Source organism: Hyaena hyaena, unplaced genomic scaffold (genome assembly GCF_003009895.1).
Source record: "Hyaena hyaena isolate Hyena2069 unplaced genomic scaffold, ASM300989v1 scaffold_295, whole genome shotgun sequence".
NCBI lineage: Eukaryota > Metazoa > Chordata > Mammalia > Carnivora > Hyaenidae > Hyaena > Hyaena hyaena.
The window spans coordinates 1,541,232-1,565,327 of NW_024080928.1; the positions used below are offsets into that span (position 1 = coordinate 1,541,232).

General features: G+C 43.1%; 1 protein-coding gene across 4 annotated transcripts in view; it reads right to left on the minus strand.

Moving 5' to 3' along the window:
* BCLAF3 (BCLAF1 and THRAP3 family member 3) overlaps window positions 1–13,290 on the minus strand; it is a 57,019-nt gene extending 43,729 nt beyond the window's left edge. For 3 of the 4 annotated variants that reach the window (XM_039247402.1, XM_039247401.1, XM_039247399.1), the window contains exons 1-2: window positions 13,177–13,290; window positions 10,837–11,009 (exon numbers count right to left, since the gene is read on the minus strand). The gene's annotated coding sequence lies outside the window, so the exon portion shown is untranslated. Of the gene's footprint in view, window positions 1–295; window positions 327–10,836; window positions 11,010–13,176 lie in introns of those variants that run through there. The other variant, XM_039247400.1, reaches the window with a different exon arrangement.
* Window positions 13,291–24,096: the final 10,806 nt, after the last annotated feature.

A 24,096-nucleotide genomic window follows, 5' to 3' on the forward strand; every position in this document is an offset into this window, starting at 1 on the left:
ACGCTGTGTCTCTCTCTCGGAAATAAATAAAAAACATTTTAAAAAATTTAAAGAAACTCTTGGGGCAACCAGGTAGCTCAGCTGGTTTAGCATCTGACTCTTGATTTCAGCTCAGGTCAGGATCTCATGGTTGGGGTGTGAGATCGAGCCCTGAGTTGGGCTCTGCGCTGACAGTGTGGAGCCTGCCTGGGTTCCTTTCTCCCTTTCTTTGCTCCTCCCCCCTTCTCTCAGAATGAACAGACTTCAAAAAATAAATAACAAATACAACTCTTTAAAAATATAAAACGAGGGGCACCTGGGTAGCTCAGTCGGTTAAGCATTCGACTTCACCTCAGGTCATGATTTCACAGTCCGTGGGTTCGAGCCCTGCGTCGGGCTCTGTGCTGACAGCTCAGAGCCTGGAGCCTGCTTCGGATTCTGTGTCGGCCTCTCTCTCTGCCCCTCCCCTGCTCACTCTCTATCTCTGTCTCTCAAAATAAAGACATAAAAAAAAATAAAATAAAAATAAATAAAAATATAAAATCATTCTTAGCTCAAGGGGCACAGGACAAGAGGCACTAAAGGTCAAATATACTGTAGTCTGATGATCCCGGAGTCAAGTCATGAAAAGAGCTTAGAATGGTGCCTGGCAAATAGCAACTGCCAAATAAGTGTTCCAAAAGGAAAAAATTCCCAGAATTCCTCTACCTGAACCACTACTACCTTCCTGTCTTTTACCATGTACATAAATACTTCATATAATCACAGTCAAAATGTTGAAGAATACTTGATGATATATCTTGTTTTTAAATTGCTGGATAATAAGAATTACAATTACAACACCTTATTATAGTACTCGACTGCTGCCTAAATTCCACTAAATATACCAAAACTTAAATAAGCATGATTAAACAGTTTGTTGCTGATTTTTGGTAAAACAAATAATGCCAAATAAATACATTTTAAAAGTTATGTAAACTTAATTTTTAAAATATTAATGTTTTAAAAGAAGTTGATAGCTACTAGAGCTGATCCATGAATTCAGCAAAGTTGCAGGATACAAAATCAACGTACAGAAATCCGTTGCATTTTTATACACTAACAATGAAGCAACAGAAAGAGAAATCAAGAAACTGATTCCATTCACAACTGCACAAAAAACACAATTGCATAACAAATACCTAGGAATAAACCTAACCAAAAATATAAGAGATCTGTATGATGAAAACTATAGAAAACTTATGAAGGAAATGGAAGAAGAAACAAAGAAATGGAAAAACATTCCATGCTCATGGATCAGAACAATAAATATTGTTAAAATGTCATTACTACCCAAAGCAATCTACACATTCAATGTAATCCCAACCAAAATTGCACCAGCCTTCTTCTCAAACCGAGAACAAACTATCCTAAAATTTGTATGGAACCACAAAAGACCCCGAATAGCCAAAGTAATATTGAAGAAGAAAACCAAGGGGCACCTGGGTGGCTTAGTCGGTTAAGCGTCCGACTTTCGCTTCGGTCATGATCTCGAGGTTCGTGGGTTTGAGCCCCGCATCGGGCTCTGTGCTGACTGCCAGCTCAGAGCCTGGAGCCTGTTTCAGAGTCTGTGACTCCCTCTCTCTCCGACCCTCCCCTGCTCACGCTGTCTCTCTCTCTCTCCCAGAAATAAATAAAACATTAAAAAAAATTTAAAACAAAAAAAGAAGAAAACCAAAACAGGAGGCATCACCATCCCGGACTTTAGCCTCTACTACAAAGCTGTCATCATCAAGACAGTATGGTATTGGCACAAAAACAGACACACAGACCAATGGAATAGAATAGAGAACTCAGATTTGGACCCAAAAGTATACAGACAACTAATCTTTGACAAAGCAGGAAAGAGTATCCAATGGAAAAAAGACAGTCTCTTTAACAGATGGTGCTGGAAGACCTGGACAGCAACATGCAGAAGAATGAAACTAGGTCATTTTCTCACACCACACACAAAAATGAACTCAAAATGGATAAAGGACCTGAACGTGAGACACGAAACCATCAAAACCCTAGAGGAGAAAGCAGGAAACAACCTCCTTGACCTCAACCACAGCAATTTCTTATTTGACACATCCCCAAAAGCAAGGGAATCAAGAGCAAAAATGAACTGTTGGGACCTCATCAAGATGAAAAGCTTCTGCACGGCAAAGGAAACAATCCAGAGAACTAAGAGGCAACCGACGGAATGGAAAAAGACAGTTGCAAATGACATATCAGATAAAGGGCTAGTATCCAAAATCTATAAGGAACTCACCAAACTCCACACCCAAAAAACAATTAATCCAGTCAAGAAACGGACAGAAGACATGAACAGACCATTCTCCAAAGAGGACATCCGCATGGCCCACAGACACACGAAACGATGCTCAGCATCCCTCCTCATCAGGGAAATACAAATCAAATCCACACTGAGATACCACTTCACGCCGGTCAGAGTGGCTAAAATGAGCAAATCAGAGAACTCTAGATGCTGGCAAGGATGTGGAGAAAGAGACACCCTCCTACACTGTTGGTGGGAATGTAAACGGGTGCAGCCCCTCTGGAAAACAGTGTGGAGGTTCCTCAAAAAATTAACAACAGAACTCCCCTAGGACCCAGCAATAGCACTGCTAGGAATTGACCCAAGGGATCCAGGAGTGCTGATGCATAGGGGCACATGGACCCCAATGTTCATGGCAGCACTCTCAAGAGCCAAACCATGGAAAGAGCCTAAGTGTCCATCCACGGACGAATGGATCAAGAAGATGTGGTTTATCTGTACAAAGGAATACTACATGGCAATGAGAAAGAATGAAATCTGGCCACGTGTAGCAATGTGGATGAAACTTGAGGGTGTTATGCTGAGCGAAATAAGTCAGGCAGCGAAGGACAGATACCATCTGGTTGCAGGTATAGGAGGATTAGGAGGAACTTAATGGAGGACCGCGGGGGAGAAGAAGGGGAAAAATAGTGGGGAAAGGGAGGGAGGCAAACCATGAGAGACTCTTGAATGCTGAGAACAAACTGAGGGCTGATGGGGGTGGGGGAGAGGGGAAGGGGGTAATGGGCATGGAGGAGGGCACTTGTGGGGATGAGCACTGGGTGTTATATGGAAACCAACTTGCCAATAAAATGTTTAAGAAAAAGAAAAAGGTGGGGGTCCCTTGGGAGAAAATAAGATTTAGTAATTCTGTGATGAAAAAAAGTATTAGTTAGAATATTTTTCTTTGAGGGATGCCTGGGTGGGTCAGTCAGTTAAGTGTCCAGCTCTTGATTTCGGCTCAGGTCATGATCTCATGGTTTGTGGGATCAAGGCCCGCATCAGGCTCTGTGTTGACAGTGAGGAGCGTGCTTGGGTTTCTCTTTCTCCTCTCTCTCTGACCTTCATGCACGCTCATGCTCTCACGCTCACGCTATCAAAACAAATAAACATTAAAAAACAATATTTTCCTTTCATCATATTAGAATTAGTGTTATTAAAATTCAAACTTCACTCAAAAATTTTATTGCATAAAAATCATACCTCAAAGCTATAAAAATGTTAGCTTTAGGGTGATGAAAACCCTCTGAAATTAGATCAGGTATCATGAAGATGGTTGCAGAACTCAGCGAACATACGAAAAACCACCGAACCCACTCTAAACCTGTAAATTATATCTCAATAAAACTTTTTAAAATAGTGAACTTTGTTTGTAATTGCTTAGGCACATCAGCTAGTAATGAAAAGTGCTTAATGGATAAGAAAGGAAGAGAGTTTATTTAAACCACAAAGTGACTATATGCGGACCACTAAGCCTAAAATATTTACTATCTGGTCCTTTACAAACAATCTCTGATTTAAACTAGTGTATTTGTGACTAGCAAAATTAATGAAAGGAACCAACTTCCTTCTAAAATTTACAGACAGGGAGAAAGAAAAGACTGAAACACGAGCAGGGTTTGTTACAGGGGAAAAGGTGATGTCAGTAACAGGAGATAAATTTATGCTGCTACTTCAGAGTGAGCTGTACAGGGCCGGGTGCAGTGAATGAACCCACCTGTCCTTGAACACAGAAAGACAAATGGACAGTAAGTAGGGACCTTCACTCCAAGGAAGATGTGGACGAGGACACTGGTGCAAAAATAAGCCATCGCTATGAGAACAGCACTGGACACATCCTCTAACTAAGCTGAAAGACCCAACTCCAGCAATTTTCCTCTTCCTCCCACAGTTTTCCCCCTTCCAGTAGGTCCTTCCTGCCACCATACAACGTCCGTGTGATGAAGCTCGCAGCTCTCCAGACAGAACCACACCCTCCTGGGACTACCTCCCTCTTTCTCCATCTATAACCACACCCCTCAAAGGGCCGCCTGTGTACCACAGTCCTTCCGCTTTCTCTCCTATTCTTGCCCAGCCCCTCACCAATCTTGCCTTCGCACCCCCCACTGCGCCACACCGCTGGAGTCCGGATCGCTCACGAAACCCAGGTCACCAAATCTACTTGCTATTTCTCCTCTTCGTCCTCCCGGACCTACCAGCAGCACTTGCCAGTCAATCACACTTTCCTTCTAGAAACATTTTCTTCACTTGAATTCCAGAATACTACACTTCCCTGGTTTTCCTCCCACTTCTAACAATTCCTTCTGTCTCCTTTGCTGATTTCTCCGTATCTCCCCCTTCACCACTCTGACCCCTGTATAGTGAACCCTGTTGTTCTCTAAATAATGACTTCAGTCTTTAGACCTCTCACTGTCTACACTCTCTCCCCAGTCTATACTCTCATTTAGTCTCAGGGCTTTAAATACTCTTCATAAACGAACACCACCCAAAATTATATCTCCAACCCTCATCTATGCGCTGAACCGTGCTCTTACATATCCAACAGCCTACTGAATGCTGTCAACATGTCCAAGACCAAACTCCTGACCTCCCGACAAAATCTGCTCCTCCTACGGTCTCTGCTCCACCTCAGTAAATGGCAGCTCTATCCTTTGAGTTTACAATAAAAAGGAAACATAAATGTCCAATAAATATGAAAAGATACACAACCCTACCTAGTCAGAAGGATAAAATGAAAACAATGAGGCACTATTTCATACTCATGAGATTTGCAAAATTTTTCATGTCTAATGACTGTCATGTGTTCACAAGAAAATTAAAAAAGAGAATTCCTCAACTGAGGAAAATTCCTTCCAAAAAACCATGAGGCAGAAGGAAACTCTAAGTCCAAGCAGAATTAAATAAATAAATTAATAAAATAAATTACTTAAATTAAATAAATCCAAAATCATTTAAGGATACATTTTTTAGGGGCGCCTGGGTGGCTTAGTCGGTTAAGCGTCCGACTTTCGCTTCGGTCATGATCTCGCGGTTCGTGGGTTCGAGCCCCGCGTCGGGCCCTATGCTGACTGCCAGCTCGGAGCCTGGAGCCTGTTTCAGTCTGTGACTCCCTCTCTCTCTCTGACCCTCCCCTGCTCACGCTGTCTCTCTCTCTCTCCTAGAAATAAAAAAACATTAAAAAAAAAAAAGGATAGATTTTTTAAAAACCTCACCTTGAATCAGAACTTTAAAAACTAAGAAAAGAAAAAGATCAAAAAACAGAGTGAAATGAGAAAAAAAAAAAACCTTAACTGAACTCAGAGGGAAAAAATGGACCAAAAAAAGACTAAATTATCTCAGAAGTGAAGAATAAATTGCAAGGTATCCAAGAAAGAATCAATTCAAATGAAAATTTAATAAGGGATATTGAAGACAAACAGCAAAACCGGGGCGCCTGGGTGGCTCAGTCAGTTAAGCATCAGACTTTGGCTTAGGTCATGATCTCATGGTTCATGAGTTTGAGCCCCACATCGGGCTTTGTGCTGACAGCTTGGAGCCTAGAGCCTGCTTCAGATTCTGTGTCTCCCTATTTCTCTGCCCCTCCCCTGCTCACACTGTGTCTCTGTTTCTCTCTCAAAAATAAACATTAAAAAATTGTTTTTTTAAAAAAACGAGAAACAGGAAAACCAAAAAATGAAAATGACAATGAGTGAGTAAGAGAGAGAACAAGTCCGAGAAAAAGTAGTGGAAAAAGAAGACAGGTAAAGAAGGAATAATATATATTAATATAAGAGACTGTAGTCTCTTAGAAGAAAAACCAAACAATGGAAATAAACTAATATTTAAAATTAGAATTCAAGAAAACTTTCCATAAATGGAAAAATACCTGAATTTATACAATGAAGAACTCACCAGATACGTAGGAAAATTAACTTAAAACAATCAGTTCTGACACATAGCCTAGTAAAAACTATTTGATTTCAAATATAAAGATAAAATCCTCAAGATCTCTAGGGAAAAAGAATAAATAACTTCTAATTCCAAAGAACTGACTATCATATATTTCAAAACTAACACACAAAGCAAAGCAACAGTGGGTCAGCATTTAAAATAAAAAAATAAAATCAATGAAAGTAAGTGTGAACCAAGGATTTTATATCAAATTACCTTCATGTATCAGGGCTACAGAAAAAAAAAAAGTTTTCAGCATACACGAATAGGGAATTTCTGCATTTAACTAGCCCTTCCTGAGAAACCTACTAGAAGATGAGCTTCATCCAACCAAATTATGACTGAGAAAATGACAGCAAAGGACCAATGGTGAGCATTTAAAAATACATAAATGTACGTATAAGACATTAAAAAAAGATGAGGATGGGGGCACCTGGGTGACTCAGTCGGTTGAGCGTCTGACTTCGGCTCAGGTCACGATCTCACAGTTCATGGGTTCAAGTCCCGCATCAGGTTCTGTGCTGATCAACTAGATGGCCATAATCAAAGACAGATAATAACAAATGCTGAAAGTGTGGAGAGATAATGGAACCCACGTACATTGTTGGGGAGAATGTCAACAATGCAGACATTTGGGAAAACAGTCTGGCAGTTCCTTAAAGAATTAAACACAAGAGTTACGAGAGGACCCAGCAATTCCACTCCTAAATATATACCCATGAGAAATAAAAATATATGTCCACACAAAAACTTATACACAAATATTTACAGCAGCATTAGTCCTAAGAGTAGAAACAATTCCACTGTCCACTGAGAAATAAATGAATACACAAAATGCAGTACACCCATACAACCAAACATTATTTGGCCATAAAATGTAATTAAGTACTGACACACGGTCAAACAGGGATGAAGCCTCAAACTGTTATGCTAAGGGAAAGAAGGCAGCTGCAGAAGAACGCGTACTATATGATCCCGCTTATATGAAAGGTCCAAGATACGCAAATCCAGAGAAACAGAAAGTAGACCGGTGGTTGCCTGGGTGGGGTGGAGGGCACTGGAGAGAATGCACGTGGGGTTTCTTCTGGGGACGATGAATTTTTCAAAGGTGGACTGTGGTGATGGCCGCACAGCTCTAAATTACCAAAAAAACCCACACACCAAACTGTACACTTTTAAACGGGTGAATTGTGTGGTATAGTAATTATATCTCAGTAAAGATGTATACAACAAAACCCACTGACAACACTTTCATACTAAATAGGATCCCAGCATTTCCAAATGCAAAGAATACCCCGGGAAGCCTTTGCAACAAAGAAGCCGCACTCTCAGCACAGAACAGTACCAGGCCAGAGGCCACAGAACAAGCCGGGGATCAGCAGGTCAGAGGAAGCCAAACACGCATTACGCTCTGGGCTCCGCTGGCCACGTCAGTTCTTCAGCGAGGAACTGCAAGCAGATAAAGACTCTCACAGAGGCCTATCATTAACCTACTCTGATTTCATGAATACGATGTATTTTTCTCACACACACAAAAGGTTAAATAAACAAAGAGGGGAGTAAGGGCATTTACAAAGGTGTAAGGACAAAAGTAAACCATTAGAACAAAAATAAAAACCTTCTAAAATACTGCTTCCCAATTTTTCTAATACAAGAGGAAAAAATACACCTCATAGCAAAAAAAACAGCAAATAAAACCAAATATTATGATAGAGTTGAGGCCAAATATATCAGTCCTAACACTAAATGTGAATGGTTTTAACTCACCTATTAACATAAAAAGTTTCGATGTGGCTCACAAAACAAAACACAAAGAGTTCGACAAAAGACACATCTAAAACAAAGTGATGGTGAAACATTAAAAATGAAAGGATGGCCAAAGTATACCAGGCAATCGGTAACAAAGAGCGAGCAGAGTGGCATGTGTGGAGTCAGGCAAAGCAGAATTCAAGCCCCAAAGCACTCGTTGTGACCAAATAAACAAAACAAAACAAAACAAAACAAAACAAAACTCACTTAAAAAATTTTTAAAGTTTATTTATTTTGAGAGAGACAGAGACAATGTGAGCAGGGGAGGGACAGAAATAGAGGGAGAGAGAAAGAGTCCCTGACGTGGGGGACTCAAACTCAACCAAACTGTGAGATCATGACCTGAGCCAAAACCGAGTCGGACGCGTAACCAACTGAGTAACCCAGGCACCCCCACCCAAAGATACTCTTTAATACTGAAAGCCACAATCTATGATTTAGACAGCACACATAAAAATACACATATTCATATGAATTTAACATAGCAACCACCTTTATGAAACAAAAACTACTTGAGATGCAAGGTGACATATAGATAGAAACCCATTAATATTAGAGGACTTTAATTATCCACTCTCAGTGGCATATGAGAAAATTCAGTGACCCCAAAATAAGGAGACAGAAGATCTAAACAGCATAATCAACAGAGTAAATCTTAAAGATATTTATCAGATTCTACACCCTAATACTAGAGAATATACCTTCTCACACGCCCATGCCGCATTCACAAGAAGTACTCATATAATTACATCACAAAGAAAACATCAGCAACTGCTATGAAATAGAAATATTACAAACAATATCCCCTGATCATAACGAAAAATCCCTAGAATTTACTAACAAAAATAACAGCAAAGCCCTTCCACCTAGAATGACAATGAAAGCACTACCTATCAGATTTTATGGAATGCATTTAAAGTAGTGATCAAAAAAAAATTTGTTGTTCTAAACTTATTTTTTAAGTTTATCTATTTTGAGAGAGAGAGACTGCATGTGTGCATGTGAGCAAGAGAAGAGCAGAGAGAAAGGGAGAGAATCCACGCTGTCAGAGCAAAGTGTGAGGTGGGGCTCAATCTCATGAACCGTGAGATCAAGACCTGAGCTGACATCAAGGGTCAGACACTTAACCCACTGAGCCATCCAGGCACCCTGCTCTAAACATATTTATCAATGAAAATGACATAATAAAAATAAATAAATTGTTCCAAGGTTTAAAAAAACTAAAAAAAAATAAAGTAAACCAAAAGAAAGCACAAGGAAATAATAAAGCTAAAAACAGGGGAAGAGAATGAGCAAGAGAACAGAAAACTAGATCTAAGTAATAATTGAAAATTCTGTAGTTTTTGAAAAAATTAAAAGAGAGAAACCACTATATAACATGATTAAGAAAAAAAGGGGGAAACACAAATATACAAAAATAAAACAGAATGAGGGAGAAACAACCATTGAAATGGAAGAAAAAATTTTAAATCAGAAAAGGTTACTTTGTGGTTCTCCACCTAATAAATTTGAAAACCCAGATGAAAAAAGTAATTTGCTAGAAAAACACAAAGTATCAAAACTGACCCCAATAGAGTTAGAAAGCTTAAACAGACCAATTTTCATAGAAGAAATAAAGTTATTAAAGAAATATCCAGGAGGGGCGCCTGGGTGGCTCAGTTGGTTAAGCAGCTGACTTCAGCTCAGGTCATGATCTCACAGTTCATGAGTTCGAGCCCCAGATCAGGCTCTGTGATGACAGCTCAGAGCCTGGAGCTTGCTTCCGATTCTGTGTCTCCTTCTCTCTCTGCACTTCCCCTGCTCACACTCTGTCTCTCTGCCTCTCAAAAATGAATAAACGTTAAAAAAAAAAAAATAAAGAAATATCCATGAAAAAGCATTAGGCCCAGATGGTTTCACAGGAGAATTCTACCAAACCTTCAAACACCAGACAGCTTCAATATTCTATAAATTATTCCAGACCCGGTGTATCATGAGCAGGATCAAGCTTACAAGAACATCAAACTCTTGAGAAAGATGAACCAGCCAAGGAGACTTCAAGAAAGAAGACTTTCATGGCAAAAACTGCATAGAGATCCAATAAAAGGAACAAAAAATGTGAACACATGGCTTCAGGACTAAGTGGAAGGTAAGGAGACTTAAGAAAGCCAATTATTAACAACCCCTTCTAATAAGCTGACTACAAGGGGAGGAGAGAAACTGGGTTGTGCCTGGGGGAGAGGGGGGGATCCTAGGGAATAACAGGTTTAGTGTTGATGTGGATAGACTATGAGCCTGGCATTGGGGATATAACACAGAATGACAGTCACAGTAGAGATGAACCTAGGGGCAACGAGTTCAGTGTTTCCCTTGATTCCTTCATATCAACTCCAAATATTGTAGTCAATTTGTCTCAATATCCCACATTTACATATTTCCTTCTTCAATGGTCCAGAGCGAATTTTTATCAGCAGCCATATTTTATGTTAATTTAGCAAACATTACTAAGTGCCAATGACTAGTAGGGGGCAGGCACACAAAGTTGAAAAGAGATCTACTTTCTTTCCTCGAGATGCTAAGTTTTTAGTGGATAAAAAAGACCTCATGTTCCCTAATGTCCTGCAAATATCTCACTTAATCCTCGAAACCAGCTCCCAAGGAAGCCAGAATTGCCTTCATTTCACAGGCGAAAAAAACAGGCCGCAAAGAAGCTAACCAATCTGCCCCAAGTGAAGGACCTGAAACCAGAATCCAGATTCTCAGACTCCAATACTAACACTTCTCCAACTTGCAATTCCTACCTTCAGAAAGATGACCCAGACAAGAGTGCCTGGTCATTTGTGCAGATGCTCGGTCAGCAGAATTGGACTTTAGCACGCTTGAGAACAGTTGACATCCTGCATCACATCAAAAATTGCCGTCTAAATTTGGAAAACAGCTTTTCCGCCTTCTAGTTGCCTGGACATTCGGTAGCCTGTAAGGCACAAAGACTATGTTTTATTTATCACGATCCCAAGGATTGTGTTTTATTTAGCTTTATATATCTTCCCCCTCAGTTTTATATATAGCACCTTTAAATACTTCCTCCTTCAACATTTGTGTAGATTCATCCATTCACCTAATTCCGTAACTCTGAGAGCATTCTGATATAATCTAGGACAGAAATATCAAACTTCAAATTTAAGAAGTGACAGAGTGTGGGGCAAATAGTATCACATGATGGCTTTTTTGAATTCAGAAATTTACTTTAAAAAATCAAGATGCTTTTGTGCCCTGAAATTTTTCTAAGATAGCAGTAATTGACCACTAGACAAAGTATGTTTAAATGTACTTTCCATAAGTGTCTCATTTGCCCCTGAAAACCACCCTGTAAGAAATGTAAGGCAAATGCACTACAATATTGACTTTAGGGTTGAGGAAACACTCCCTTATAAGTGACTTGTTCAAGGTAATCAGAGACACTGGAATTTAAGTTAAGTCCAGAGTTCAAATCTCTTGTTCACTCTATGACGCCTTTGCCTCACCTGCATAAACCTTCTTTACTGAACTGTTAAAGGTGGAATAAAAGATGAGAAACTGAATTGCTAAAAACAAATTTAAGAGGGGTGGGAGGAGGGATAGCTAGAGAATGATACTTGTACTCGGTTGGAGAGAACAAACATGGCCCAAAAGTGAGCCAGTGGAAATCCTTTAAATGTTGTCTTTTGCTAGGGTGTAGAAAAAGATACTCACAGATTGCTAGTGGGAGGGCAAAATCACACATCCTTTCCAGAGGGAAACTGAGCAATTTACATTTTAAAAAGACAAACCCAACAATTCTATCATCTAGGAATGTACACTAAGAAGTAATCATGGCTGTGCAGATTTTACATTTCTTCAACAATGTGTTCAAGTAGTGTAAAACGGGATAACCAACTAAATAAATGATTACAGCCATGTAATGGCATGCTATGAAGTCAGGGGGGAAAAAAGGTTACAAAAGAGAATCCACTTTAGAAAAACCCATACACTCATCTCTGCACAGAAAGACAACGGGAGATGTATACCCAGTGTAACCATATTCATAACGGTTACTTGGAATGATGAAACTGTATCTTCATCATGCTTTTACAACTTTTAGAAATTTTGTAAATACACAAATGTCACTAAATGTTTCTATATATAAATATTTCTAGTAAGGTTTTGAGGGGGGGCTGTGAAACAACAGCAGGGACTTTCAAAAGAACGTTTTAGTAGCTATTTTTAAGAATAACATTTAAAAATAAAGCATTATTATCATAACCATTAAAACACCATTGAAAAATAAAGCACTCATTATGGATCCCCACCAAAACCTTTCCTTTTCTTTCCAGTCCTTCATTCATACAGTTCTCATTCAGAAAAATGCTAAAAATGCTGCTGGGCCAGAAGTCAGACAGACAGACCTTCGTCATTTCTACCCGTAGTTTTTACTTTGTTCCAGAAAAAAAGCAGCAATCACCTAGGGAGCAGCTAGAGAAGCGCCTCGGCAAGAAAATATTTGGGAGAATAAGTTTCTCTCCCATTTCTTTTCCTCCCGACTTACCGATACGACAATCCTGACAGTGACTGGCCCAGTTTCCTCATACACCATAGAAAACCACAGGAGATGCGACAATTTTCAAGATAACGTTTCTAAAAACACAAGTTTTACTTTGCAATGCAAGATAAAGAGCATCCTTCACGACTCATTCTGGACGTTACCAGAAGAAGATGCCGCTGCGCGGCTGGAGAGCCTCCGGAGGACAAAGCAGGGTCTCCTCGGCTCGGGTCCCGCAGGCTACGCGTCCCAGTCCGACTCAGGGACAAGGGCACGGTCCCTGGACACCAACCCTCAGTCCCCATGACAGTCGCTCCGAACCGCCGGGGCCGCAGCCTGCCGGACGACGGGAGAGGGTCAGGACCGCGGCCGCAGCTGCCGGGGTCTCCACGCTGGAAAAGGCACCAGCCCAGCTGGCCTAAGGCGGTGGGAGGGGAGCGGTCCCCCGGGAGTCCGAGGCCTGCCCGCGCAAGCTACCCACCGCCCCACCCGCCGCCCCAAGACCGCCCCTCCCTAGCGACGGACACGCCCTCCCTGCGGGCCGGGGCCTCCTCGCCCCGCCCGCCCCCCGAAGGCCGCTCACCCGGCCGGGAAGTCCCTGCCGCCGCCACCAACCCCGTCGCCGCCGCCGCTGCCGCCGCGCCGCCAGCCCCTCGGGCCTCGCCCCTCTCACGGTCGCCACCTCCCACAAGAGCGACACCACAGTTACCACCACCGGACCACGGGACCCGGAACCACTTCCTTCCGGAACCGCCTCGCCCCGCCCCCACCCTGGCCCCGCCCACCGTTTGCGGCCTCGCGCTGGCCGGCTCTCCCACCAACCCCTGCTCTCAACTCCCTGCCCGCGAGGGTGCCTCGCCCGGGCTGCACCGGCCGGAGCTCCGGCGCCCTCTGGCGGCCGTTCCCATCGCTGCCGCTCTGCCCAGGGCGCATGCGCCGTCTGCTTCCTGTCCACGGGGAAAGAAGCCGGCGTTCCAGGTTCTGGAACCCTGAGGGTTGGAGCTTATCCCTCAGCCGGGGGCAGGAGCTTGGTACCTTGGGCCTTCCAGCCTTGTACACAGGAGGCAAAGGTGGTGGAGCAGATGAGTCTCGGCCTTCCAGGTCCTGGCTTGGCCCTCGAGGCCCTTCCAGAACCAGCCCATCTGAACCTGCACTTCTGTAGCCTCTCCCTGCCTGTTCAGTCTCTAACCATTCCCCGTGGCCTCAAATTAAGTTTGAATCCAGAAAACAAAACCCCCCCTCTGGACCTCCCAAACAGGTTAATGGTACCAACATCTCCACATTATCCAATTCAAAATACTGACTCATCTTTGTCTGCATTTTTGATTTCTTTCCTCCTATACTCCATCCACCAGCCCCAAAGGTAGTATGTCCTCACTCTACGAGCAGTTCTCACTTGACGCTTTGATATGTTTTTTATCCCTGGCAAGATTTCTTTTTCAGGGTCCACCTCATCTGGTAGTATCACCTTTTACCCTCCCTTGTCACTGCCAGCTGACTGCATTAGAATTTTCGTCTCCATCTGAATTGAATTACAGCCATCATCCTAGTGAGTCCAAAGCCCATGACTGAGCCATGTTTCCTTAACTTCCTCAACCCAAATGACTTTACCTCTACTCTACTTATCCACCCACTCCCTGGCACGTATTCTAGAAAATCTAGACATTCATCACTTTATACTGCTCCATCTCTGAAGTCTTAAGTTTTCAAATCCTATTTATTTGGACTCAACACTCCTCATCTTTGCTGTCTTATCTATCCTTTATTCCCAGTGTACTTGTTCTTCAAAAGCCACAGAGGTCACAGAGCTCAAGGTTCCCCTGAACCTTCTACCTGACTTAAGTCCATAGCCTTTCACTTCAACCACTCTTGGAAGCAGAGCCCCCTTGAATTGCCCTTTGACACATCATAACACCAAACCACCACCTTAAAACACTCTCTTCATACATGATTTTGCCTACTGCTTTGCAGAGAAAAGTCCTCAGCCATAGGGCCTTTCATCATCTGGTTCATACTTAACCTCTCTAGCCTCCCTCCTCTTTGTACTCAATATCCTGGCTGTACTGAAGTATTTGCAGTTTAAGACGAATATGGCTTTTGGTTCCAGTCCTTGCACGGATTGTCCCTTCTGTCTGGTTAAGAGGTGTGAGACCTTTTTATCTGCTTATATATGGCTTTAGCCCAGGAAGGTTTTCTTCTACTCTGCCTTCAAGAATTATTCCTGCTCCATCTGTTCTGGTCTCTCTTTTAGGAAGAGCAATTATCTGTGGTGGTTCTCTGTTGTATCATTTTCATCTCTGTATCCTTTTTTTTTGGCATCTGTAGAACTCAAATTGGCCTTCAATATTACTGATAAGGTTTCCCAAGGCATTATTTCTGCTTCTGTTTTTACTTAAATCCTATTATTGAGATTTTAGTTTCCTTACTTCATTCCTCTCTCCCTCGCTCTCTCTCTTTCAAATCATCTGATTGACTTTGCATCTCATCTTACTTCTTGCAAAAGCATGATATTCTTTGAAGCATCTTTGAACAAAGTGATCTTGGTTCAGACTTACTGGTTAACAGACAACACAAGCAGATGACCCTCACCCTATTTGCTGTTCACATGTGTGGGCAGAGAGGTTAAGTAGCTTGCACAAGGTCACATAGCTCTTGGTGTATATATTAATAACACACATGCACACATATGCAAAACAAGCCTAACCAAAATGGGTTATTATCTGCCTTTCCATTTATTTTATTTTTCTTTGCAAAGCCAAATCTGCTACTCAAGGCTGAGTATGCTTATTCAATACAAGGATTCTGTATTAGTAACACTAAATTATGCTACAATAACAATCCCAAAGTCTCAGTTGTTTATAACAACAAATGTTTATTCCCCACTTACATTTATGTCCATCGGGGGTCAGCTTTGGTTCTCCTGTCTGGGACCCAGGCTGAAGGAAGAGACCCCCTCTGAGACATTCCTGGTGTCATATCAGAACAAAAGGAGCAAGGGTGGGACCACACACTAGATCTTAAAGCTTCTGCTTCACAGCTTACTCAGAAACTCTGTGGGTGTGGCTCCGCACAGTTTCAACAAGCCCCTCCAGGAGATTCTGACGTACTCTCAAGTTTGAGAACTACTTCTCTAAGGCTTGTATTCCCAATAAAACCAGAAGATGGACAAAGGGGTTTGTTGAAATTCATGGTAGTTTTTTTTTTCATTTTTAATGCTTTTATTTATTTCTGAGAGAGAGTGTGAGCAGGGGAGGGTCAGAGGGAGAGAGAGACACAGAATCCAAAACAGGCTCCAGGCTCTGAGCTAGCTGTCAGCACAGAGCCTGACGCGGGGCTCGAACCCACAGACTGTAGATCATGACCTGAGCTGAAGTCGGACGCTCAACCGACTGAGCCACCCAGGCACCCCTCATGGTAGTTTTTAAACTACTAATTCTTAAACAAGAAAAAAAATGTCAAATTAAATAAAAAAAAAAGAATGAATCAGGTACTGATACAGACTTAGACCAAGGGCTCACTGTCATGTCACATTTTGGAGGGATACTGCTTCTGGGGAAACCTTGCAGCTGCCCTGACATGTCTCTCTAGCTGCCCTTCTGTACAGCTTTCTTTTTAAAATGCTGATGTGAGGGGCGCCTGGGTGGCTTCGTCGGTGAAGCGTCCGACTTTCGCTTAGGTCATGATCTCGCGGTTCGTGGGTTCGAGCCCCGCGTCGGGCTCTGTGCTGACTGCCAGCTCAGAGCCTGGAGCCTGTTTCAGAGTCTATGACTCCCTCTCTCTCTGACCCTTCCCTGCTCACGCTGTCTCTCTCTCTCTCTCTCTCTCTCTCTCTCCTAGAAATAAATAAAACATTTAAAAAAATAAAATAAAATAAAATGCTGATGTGAGAATTAGACAATTAGGAATAAGTAGGCCAAAGAGCTTTCTCATCCCTTGACAACACCGTTTGTACAGATTTTTCTTGTAGTTTTTATGTAGTTGGTTTGTATTGTGTTGGTCATGTCTTCAGCACCTACATTAGTCCTTACAACCCAAGACTTCCGGAAGCAGCTGAGTTTTCTCTTTCCTTAGCTCTCTGACTTGGGTTGCTTGATACTGTGAATGACATTTGATGTGTTATGCTTACCTGGCCCTGTTTCCTCCTCCTCTTCTTCTGTCCCATGAGATAGGCTTTTGTTTTGTTTTGTTTTGTTTTGTTTTGTTTTGTTTTGGTGGATGCTGTCCTTTATTTACCTTTACTTTTTTAAGGGCTTCATCAACAACAGAGTGCAGACAGAAATGATTTATACTGTTCGGAAAAAAATGTCTTCCAACAGTCTTTTGCTGCAGACTCCCTTTTGCTCATTCTAGTCACTGTCTTTATGTCTATTTTCCTACTGAGATGGAGGACAAATTCCTGATCACGATTCGGTGTGACTACCAGCTTGCTGGGCCCATAAATTCTTTCTTTTTTTTTTTTAATGTTTTATTTATTTCTAGGAGAGAGAGAGAGACAGCGTGAGCAGGGGAGGGTCAGAGAGAGAGGGAGTCACAGACTGAAACAGGCTCCAGGCTCCGAGCCGGCAGTCAGCACAGAGCCCGACGCGGGGCTCGAACCCACGAACCGCGAGATCATGACCCAAGCGAAAGTCGGACGCCCAACCGACTAAGCCACCCAGGCGGCCCCCCATAAATTATTTCTGATGAACTCTTTTGTAATGTAATATGTGAAGTGGCTTGGCCCTAAATCTTTCTTTTTTTTTTTTTTTTTTTTTTTTGGTGATCTGATTTCTTTTTATTTGTTTTTCGAGTCAACTTTTTTTTTTAATTTTTACAACTAGTTTATTGTCAAATTGGTTTCCATATAACAGCCAGTGCTCATCCCCCCAAGTGCCCTCCTCCATGCCCATCTCCCTCCTCCTCCCCCGACAACCATCAGTCCAAGAGTCTCTCATGGTTTGCCTCTCTCCCTCTCCCCCACCATTTCCGCCCTTCTTCTCCCCCTTGTTCCTCCGTCAAGTTCCTCCTAATCCTCCTATACGTGCAAACATATGCTAGTTGTCCTTCTCTGCCTGACTTATTTCGCTCAGCATAACACCCTCAAGGTCCATCCATGTTGCTACACGTGGCCAGATGTCATTCTTTCTCATTGGCTTGGCCCTAATTCTGTAAGTCATATAATATTTGTGGTGTTAAAATATGTCACAACTCAGCAACCATTTTGAAAAAATTTTGATATGGACATTGATGTAAGACAAAAAGGAACAGTGACGTTAGATTTGAAACGTAATTTTACTACAAAATGTTTTAACATTTCATTACTCTCCTTTTTTAAATCTTTACTGATCCTTCCCTGAAGCTCTTCCCCCAGATCCTTGATAGATTTGGTTCGTATAACTCTTCCTACGATAAGGCGTCTGGTCTTGTGTCCTGGTACAACCCAGATGCCAATTCTTTTTTAAGCTCTCAAAAATTGCATTTGCTTGATAAATTTGACTTGTTTAACTCCACATTTATTAGGTATCCTCACAGTTTCTTCTGCTTTTTCATACCAATTCTTACGCTTTCTTAGGTTAGTAGAGAAAGAGAATATAATGGGCCCTGTGGTAGATTTTATGATGCAATAAAAATGCTTACTGCCCCTCTCTTCCCAGGCCCCCTAGCTGGCACTGCAAATGACATATGTGACCCACATTATATTCCCATTAGACAGCTCTGGCTAAGTTAATCATGGCATGGCAGAAACAGTGAACTATATACCAAACTACCTGGGCTCCCCCTTGCATAGGACAGGTTTGCCCTTCATCCCAAACTTCCTATGAACAGTTTCCTAAGCCAAAATAGTGTACAGCCAAGAGTATCCTCCATTCTTTTGGGGCGCCTGGGTGGCTTAGTCGGTTAAGCGTCCGACTTTCGCTTAGGTCATGATCTCACAGTTCGTGGGTTCGAGCCCCACGTCGGGCTCTATGCTGACTGCCAGCTCAGAGCCTGGAGCCTGTTTCAGTCTGTGACTCCCTCTCTCTCTGACCCTCCCCTGTTCACGCTGTCTCTCTCTCTCTCCTAGAAATGAATAAAACATAAAAAAAAAAAAAATTTAAAAAAAAAAAAAAGAGTATCCTCCATTCTTTTGAAAGTTTGCATTATGCCACTTCACTTTTATGAAAGACCTACATTCACATGATAACAGCTTTTTTCATAAAAGTGAACATTTTTTCTCATTTCTTTTGGTTACCAAAAACAGGTGTGAATGTAGGTCTTTTGTAAAAGTGAAGTGGTAAAACCAGAACTTTTGGGAAGCACAGGTTAGCAATATCTCCGGTCAGAAGCAAACCAGGCAGAGGGCACCTGCGGGACTCCGTTAAGTGTCTCACTTTGGCTCAGGTCATGATGTCACAATTCATGAGTTTGAGCCCTGCATCAGGCTTGCTGCTATCAGTGCGGAGCCTGCTTCAGATCCTCTATCAGCCTCTCTCTCTGCTCCTCCCCTACTCATGCTTCCTTTCTTTCTCTCTCTACCTCTCTCTCCCTCTCTCCCCTCCCCTCAAAAGTAAATAAACATTAAAAGAAGCAGCAAACCAGCCAGGGACTACACTTGGCAGTATCCCTTGCATCTATCTGTCTGTATGGTGCCATGTGACTAGTTCTTGCCAATCAAATATGAATGGAAATGGTATGTGTCCCTTAGAGGCCAAGTTGGTTGCCAAGCAATGTATCTTCTCCATACTCTTGCCCTATTCTGTGGGCTTGATGCAGAAAAATATGATACAGTTGGAAAATTAAGGAGATACAAGATGGAAGGAGCCTGTTTCCTGAATTACCACTTAGAGGAGAGTTATAATAAGCCACATTGTTTTGGACTTCACATGAGGGAGAAAAAAAGTTCTGTTTTATCTGAGACAATCTGCCTCTCTGAAGGGTAGTTTTTATAGAAGCTAGCATTACTGGGGTGCCTGGGTGGCTCAGTCAGTTGAGTGTCCATCTTTGGCTCAGGTCATGATCTCACGGTTTGTAGGCTTGAGCCCTGTGTCAGGCTCTGTGTGGGCAACTCAGAGCCTGGAACCTGCTTCAGATTCTGTGTGTGTGTGTCTCTCTCTCTCTCTGCCCCTCCCCAACTCATGCTCTGTCTCTGCCTCTCTCAAAATAAACAAACAACAAAAAAAGCAGCTAGCATTACCTTAACTAATATGCATGATCACCCCCTTCCCTTAGGCCAGTGATTAGCTTAGGGTTCAGCCCAAGATCTAGTACTGGCCAAGGAGAAGTAGATACCTGCTGGGAGCTTCTGGGAAAGGGTTTCCTTCCTGGTAGAAGGAGGGAGCAGAACAAGGAGCAGCCTGCCACGAACATCTTCAAGGCTTTGCCCACAGTGCCATGAGGACGGCATGCTGGGACCACAGCAACCTTCTTAAAGCCAACACACTCAAAGAAGTGCAGCTCCAGAATCCTGAGCTCAGTGAGCTGCCTTTGGAGCTTATTGTATACTATATGTGATTAATAAATACCCTTAATATTGAAGCCAGTTTCTGCTGTGTGTATTGGAACCATGTGGTATACTTATTCCCAATTAAAACAAAACATTCATTTAACAAAGCTTTATGGTGGGGCTATTCTGGGTGTTCTAGGTGCTGAGGAATCCAAAAGCAAACACAAAAACTAGGATCCTTGAGACTGTCATCTCATGATAGAATGTGGGTCTGGAAGAAAGATATGCAGATCAAAGGCCATGGATTTTAATTCACAGATTTCTTTAGTAACAACTGTGTTTATTCACTGACAAATACTTACTGAGTTCCTGTGTTAGGTGGTAGGAATATTAGGCAGTGAGGCAGCCCCGCTATGAAGAAGCTTACAGTGAGGGAGACAGACATTAATCAAAGAATCATGCAAATAAAGGTCTCATCCCAAACTATGATACAAAAATACATAACAGCAGCCCCAACCTCATTACCCATTACAGCTATAAATAATGACTGGGAAACTTGTCAATACAGCTACGAGATGTGTAGACTGGCAAGAGCCTCAGAGGGTTGAGTCTGTGTGATTTCCCACAGCAGGAACTCTGAGGTGTAGTGGGCCAGGCAAGCACAGGCTGGAAAGCAAACCTTGGATCTGGAGCCCAGCTGTGTACTTCCTGCTTGTAAGCGGTCTTGCATGAGCAACGTCGCCTGTCTTGGTCCTTATGGTAAAGTGAGCATGGCAACAAGAGTGCTTATCTCAGAACGTCGTACCTACGGTTTGGAGAGAGAGTGCCTGGAAAGCCCTCAGTACAAAGCCTGGCTAGCCCAGATCTGGTTCTCCAGGAGCAGAGTCTGAGACCAGGTAGCATGCAGGGGGTGCGTGGGGAGTGAACAGGGGAGTGGAGGAAGCAGGAGGGAAATCTTGGGCTGCAATGCAGCCTCAACGGAGGCCTCAAGTGAACCCACAGGGAGCTCTGAAGCCGAGACAGCCCTTCCGAACGGTCTCACTTTGAGGCAAGGGGTTTTGTACGTCCACATTATCCACTGGATACAGGCTGCTCAAGTGAGGGGGTTTAACCTTAGTAAGGCAGCTTCCTTCAGTCAAAGGCAATCCTTAGAGAGGAACTTCACCAACAAGCCTCAGCAACTGTACCTCCAGCATCTGGAAGGAGACATCTGGAAGGACAAATACCTCAGTCTTAAAGAGGAGGGCCAGCTAGGTGGTGCACCATGACATCCACTACAACTGCATTTAGTATGATTTTTTTTTTAAGATTTTATTTTTAAGTGATCTCTTCACGCAACATGGGGCTTGAATTCACAATCCTGAGATTGAGAGTCGCATGCTCTACTGACTGAGCCAGCCAGGAACCCCTAACATGAACATTCAAAGCTATTATAGCAGCTGCTTAAAATTTCCCAAACCTGCTTAGGACTCAAGGCTTTCTCATTGTCAAAGTATAAGTCAGGCAGAGAAGGACAGATACCACATGTTTGCACGTATAGGAGGATTAGGAGGAACTAACGCAGGACCATGGGGGAGGAGAAGGGGAAAAATAGTGGGGGAGAGGGAGGGAGGCAAACCATGAGAGACTCTTGAATGCCGAGAAAAAACTGAGGGCAGATGGGGTGGGGGGACGGGGGAGGGGGGTGATGGGCATGGGGGAGGGCACTTGTGGGGATGAGCACTGGGTGTTATATGGAAACCAACGTGACAATAAACTATTCAAAAAAGTATAACTTCAAAAGTTACAACCATAATTCTGATGCAAATATACGTGGGCATATGTCAAAAATGTGTTGAACTCATTAAGGAACAGGATGTCAAAACTGGATCAAGGGAGGATAAGAACTGCTTGTAGGGCACATGGATGTGGCTACACACACAGCATCACACAGCATATGTTTAGTGGGGAAACAAACGCTGGGATGAGATCACAAGGTTACATACAAAATTGTTTAGTGCCCTACAGGAATGAATAGGCATAACCTCTGGAGTTAGCTTTTCTTTTTTTAAAAATTTTCAGAAGTTCATTTATTTTTGAGAGACAGAGAGAGAAGAGCATGAGTGGCAGAGGGTCAGAGAGAGAGGGAGACACAGAATCCGAAGCAGGCTCCAGACTCTGAGCTGTCAGCACAGAGCCCGACGCAGGGCTCGAGCTCACGGACCACGAGATCATGACCTGAGCCGAAGTCAGACACTTAACAGACTGAGTTACCCAGGTGCCCCTCTTTTTTTTAATGTTTATTTGAGAGAGAGAGAGAGAGAGAGAGAGAGAGCAAGTGCACACGTGCATGAGTGGGGGAGAGGCAGAGGGAGAGAGAGGATCCCAAGAAGGCTCCATGCTGCCAGCACAGAGCCCGAAACAGGGCTCAGTCCCACACGCTGCAAGATCATCATGACCTGAGCTGAAATCAAGAGTTGGATACTCAACCGAATCACCCAGGCGCCCCTGGAGTTAGCTTTTCTATAAGGCAAAAGTCATGTGCAACTTTCTGTCTACAAGTGAATAACTCCAGAGACTGGGTCCTAGTCCAGAGCACATGGTCAGTCATAGGAAGATACATTCCCTGAGACTCAGCAGCCCTTAGGCTGCTGTGTTGAGACCATGCTCTGCTAGGTCTTTGAAAGAGCACTACAGTTATCTTTTGGCCTTATTTCCTTGTTCTGGATAACTTCTTACCATCAGTGAACTTTGAATACGTGGTACCAGCCATTACGGTCATCACTGCATAGGAGTGACCCCTGAGAACCCTTCCAAAGGTCAGGTCCACTGAGCAAATGAATTTATTCTTTCCTTCCAGCGGTACCACTAAGATTCCATTTGTTCTTTTTTTTTTTTTTTTAAATGTTTTATTTATTTCTAGGAGAGAGAGAGAGACAGCATGAGCACGGGAGGGTCAGAGAGAGAGGGAGTCACAGACTCTGAAACAGGCTCCAGGCTCTGGACTGGCAGTCAGCACAGAGCCCGACGCGGGGCTCGAACCCACAAACCGCGAGATCATGACCTAAGCGAAAGTCGGACGCTTAACCGACTAAGCCACCCAGGCGCCCCAGATTCCATTTGTTCTAAAACAACCTTTGTCCCACTATGGGGACCACACTCAATCCAACGAGCTCTCCATATGTCTACTGTGAATGACCTAGTTCCTTCTTAGCTCTCACTTCTTTGTTTACAACTTCCTGGTCATTTCAGAGATGAGGTTGCACACACTGCTAGAAAAATGTGATTAAAAGACAAGAACAGTCAAGAGAGGTCTGTTGGCTCTAATTTGAAAACGAAGTTACTTTACACAAAGGTTCAATTCCTTGGGACTCTATTCCTCAAATTTTACATTTCCTGAGATAAGGGGACATGGGGAAAGCCTGCCTTAACAGTATCTCGGTAGTCCAAAAGTCTGGTTACTTTTGGCCTTTCCCTAACATCAACCATCCCTCGGAGCCTATCGGAAGGATTAAACTTTGGCATTTTCTAACTGCTGCACAGAAGTCTCTATTTACTGCACAGCAGAAGGGAGAGGTGGGGAGTGAATTCTCTAGGTGGGACATCTGAAGCCTATCAGTTCCCTCTGCCTTTTGCAAGGTGTCCCTCAGGCTCTGGGTTGTAGAAGGGATGATTTCTTTCCACCGTTCAAGGAGTGCCCACTGTCTTGGACCCTGACCTGGATCTTAGGGTCAAAAAAGAAAAACATTTCGCTCCTGACTACCATGGGCCATTTGTCCCAGAAACACAAGAGCAAGTAAAGCCACCCCACACCCACTAGATTTGATGGCCACTGTTAAAAGGCCTGTCTTCAAAGGTTCATGATTTTGGGGATGCCTGAGTGGCTCAATTGATTGAGCATCCGACCTGATTTTGGCTCAGGTCATGATCCTGGGATCCAGGGATCAAGCCCTGTGTTGGGCTCCATGCTGAGCAAGCATGGAGCCTGCTTGGGATTCTCAATCTCTCTCTCTCTGCTCCCCTCCCCTGCCCGTGCTCTCTCTCTAAAAAACAAAAAACAAAGGTTTGCAATTTTCAAAGTATTTTAATTCAGTTCCACCCAATCCATGTTTCTCATCAACC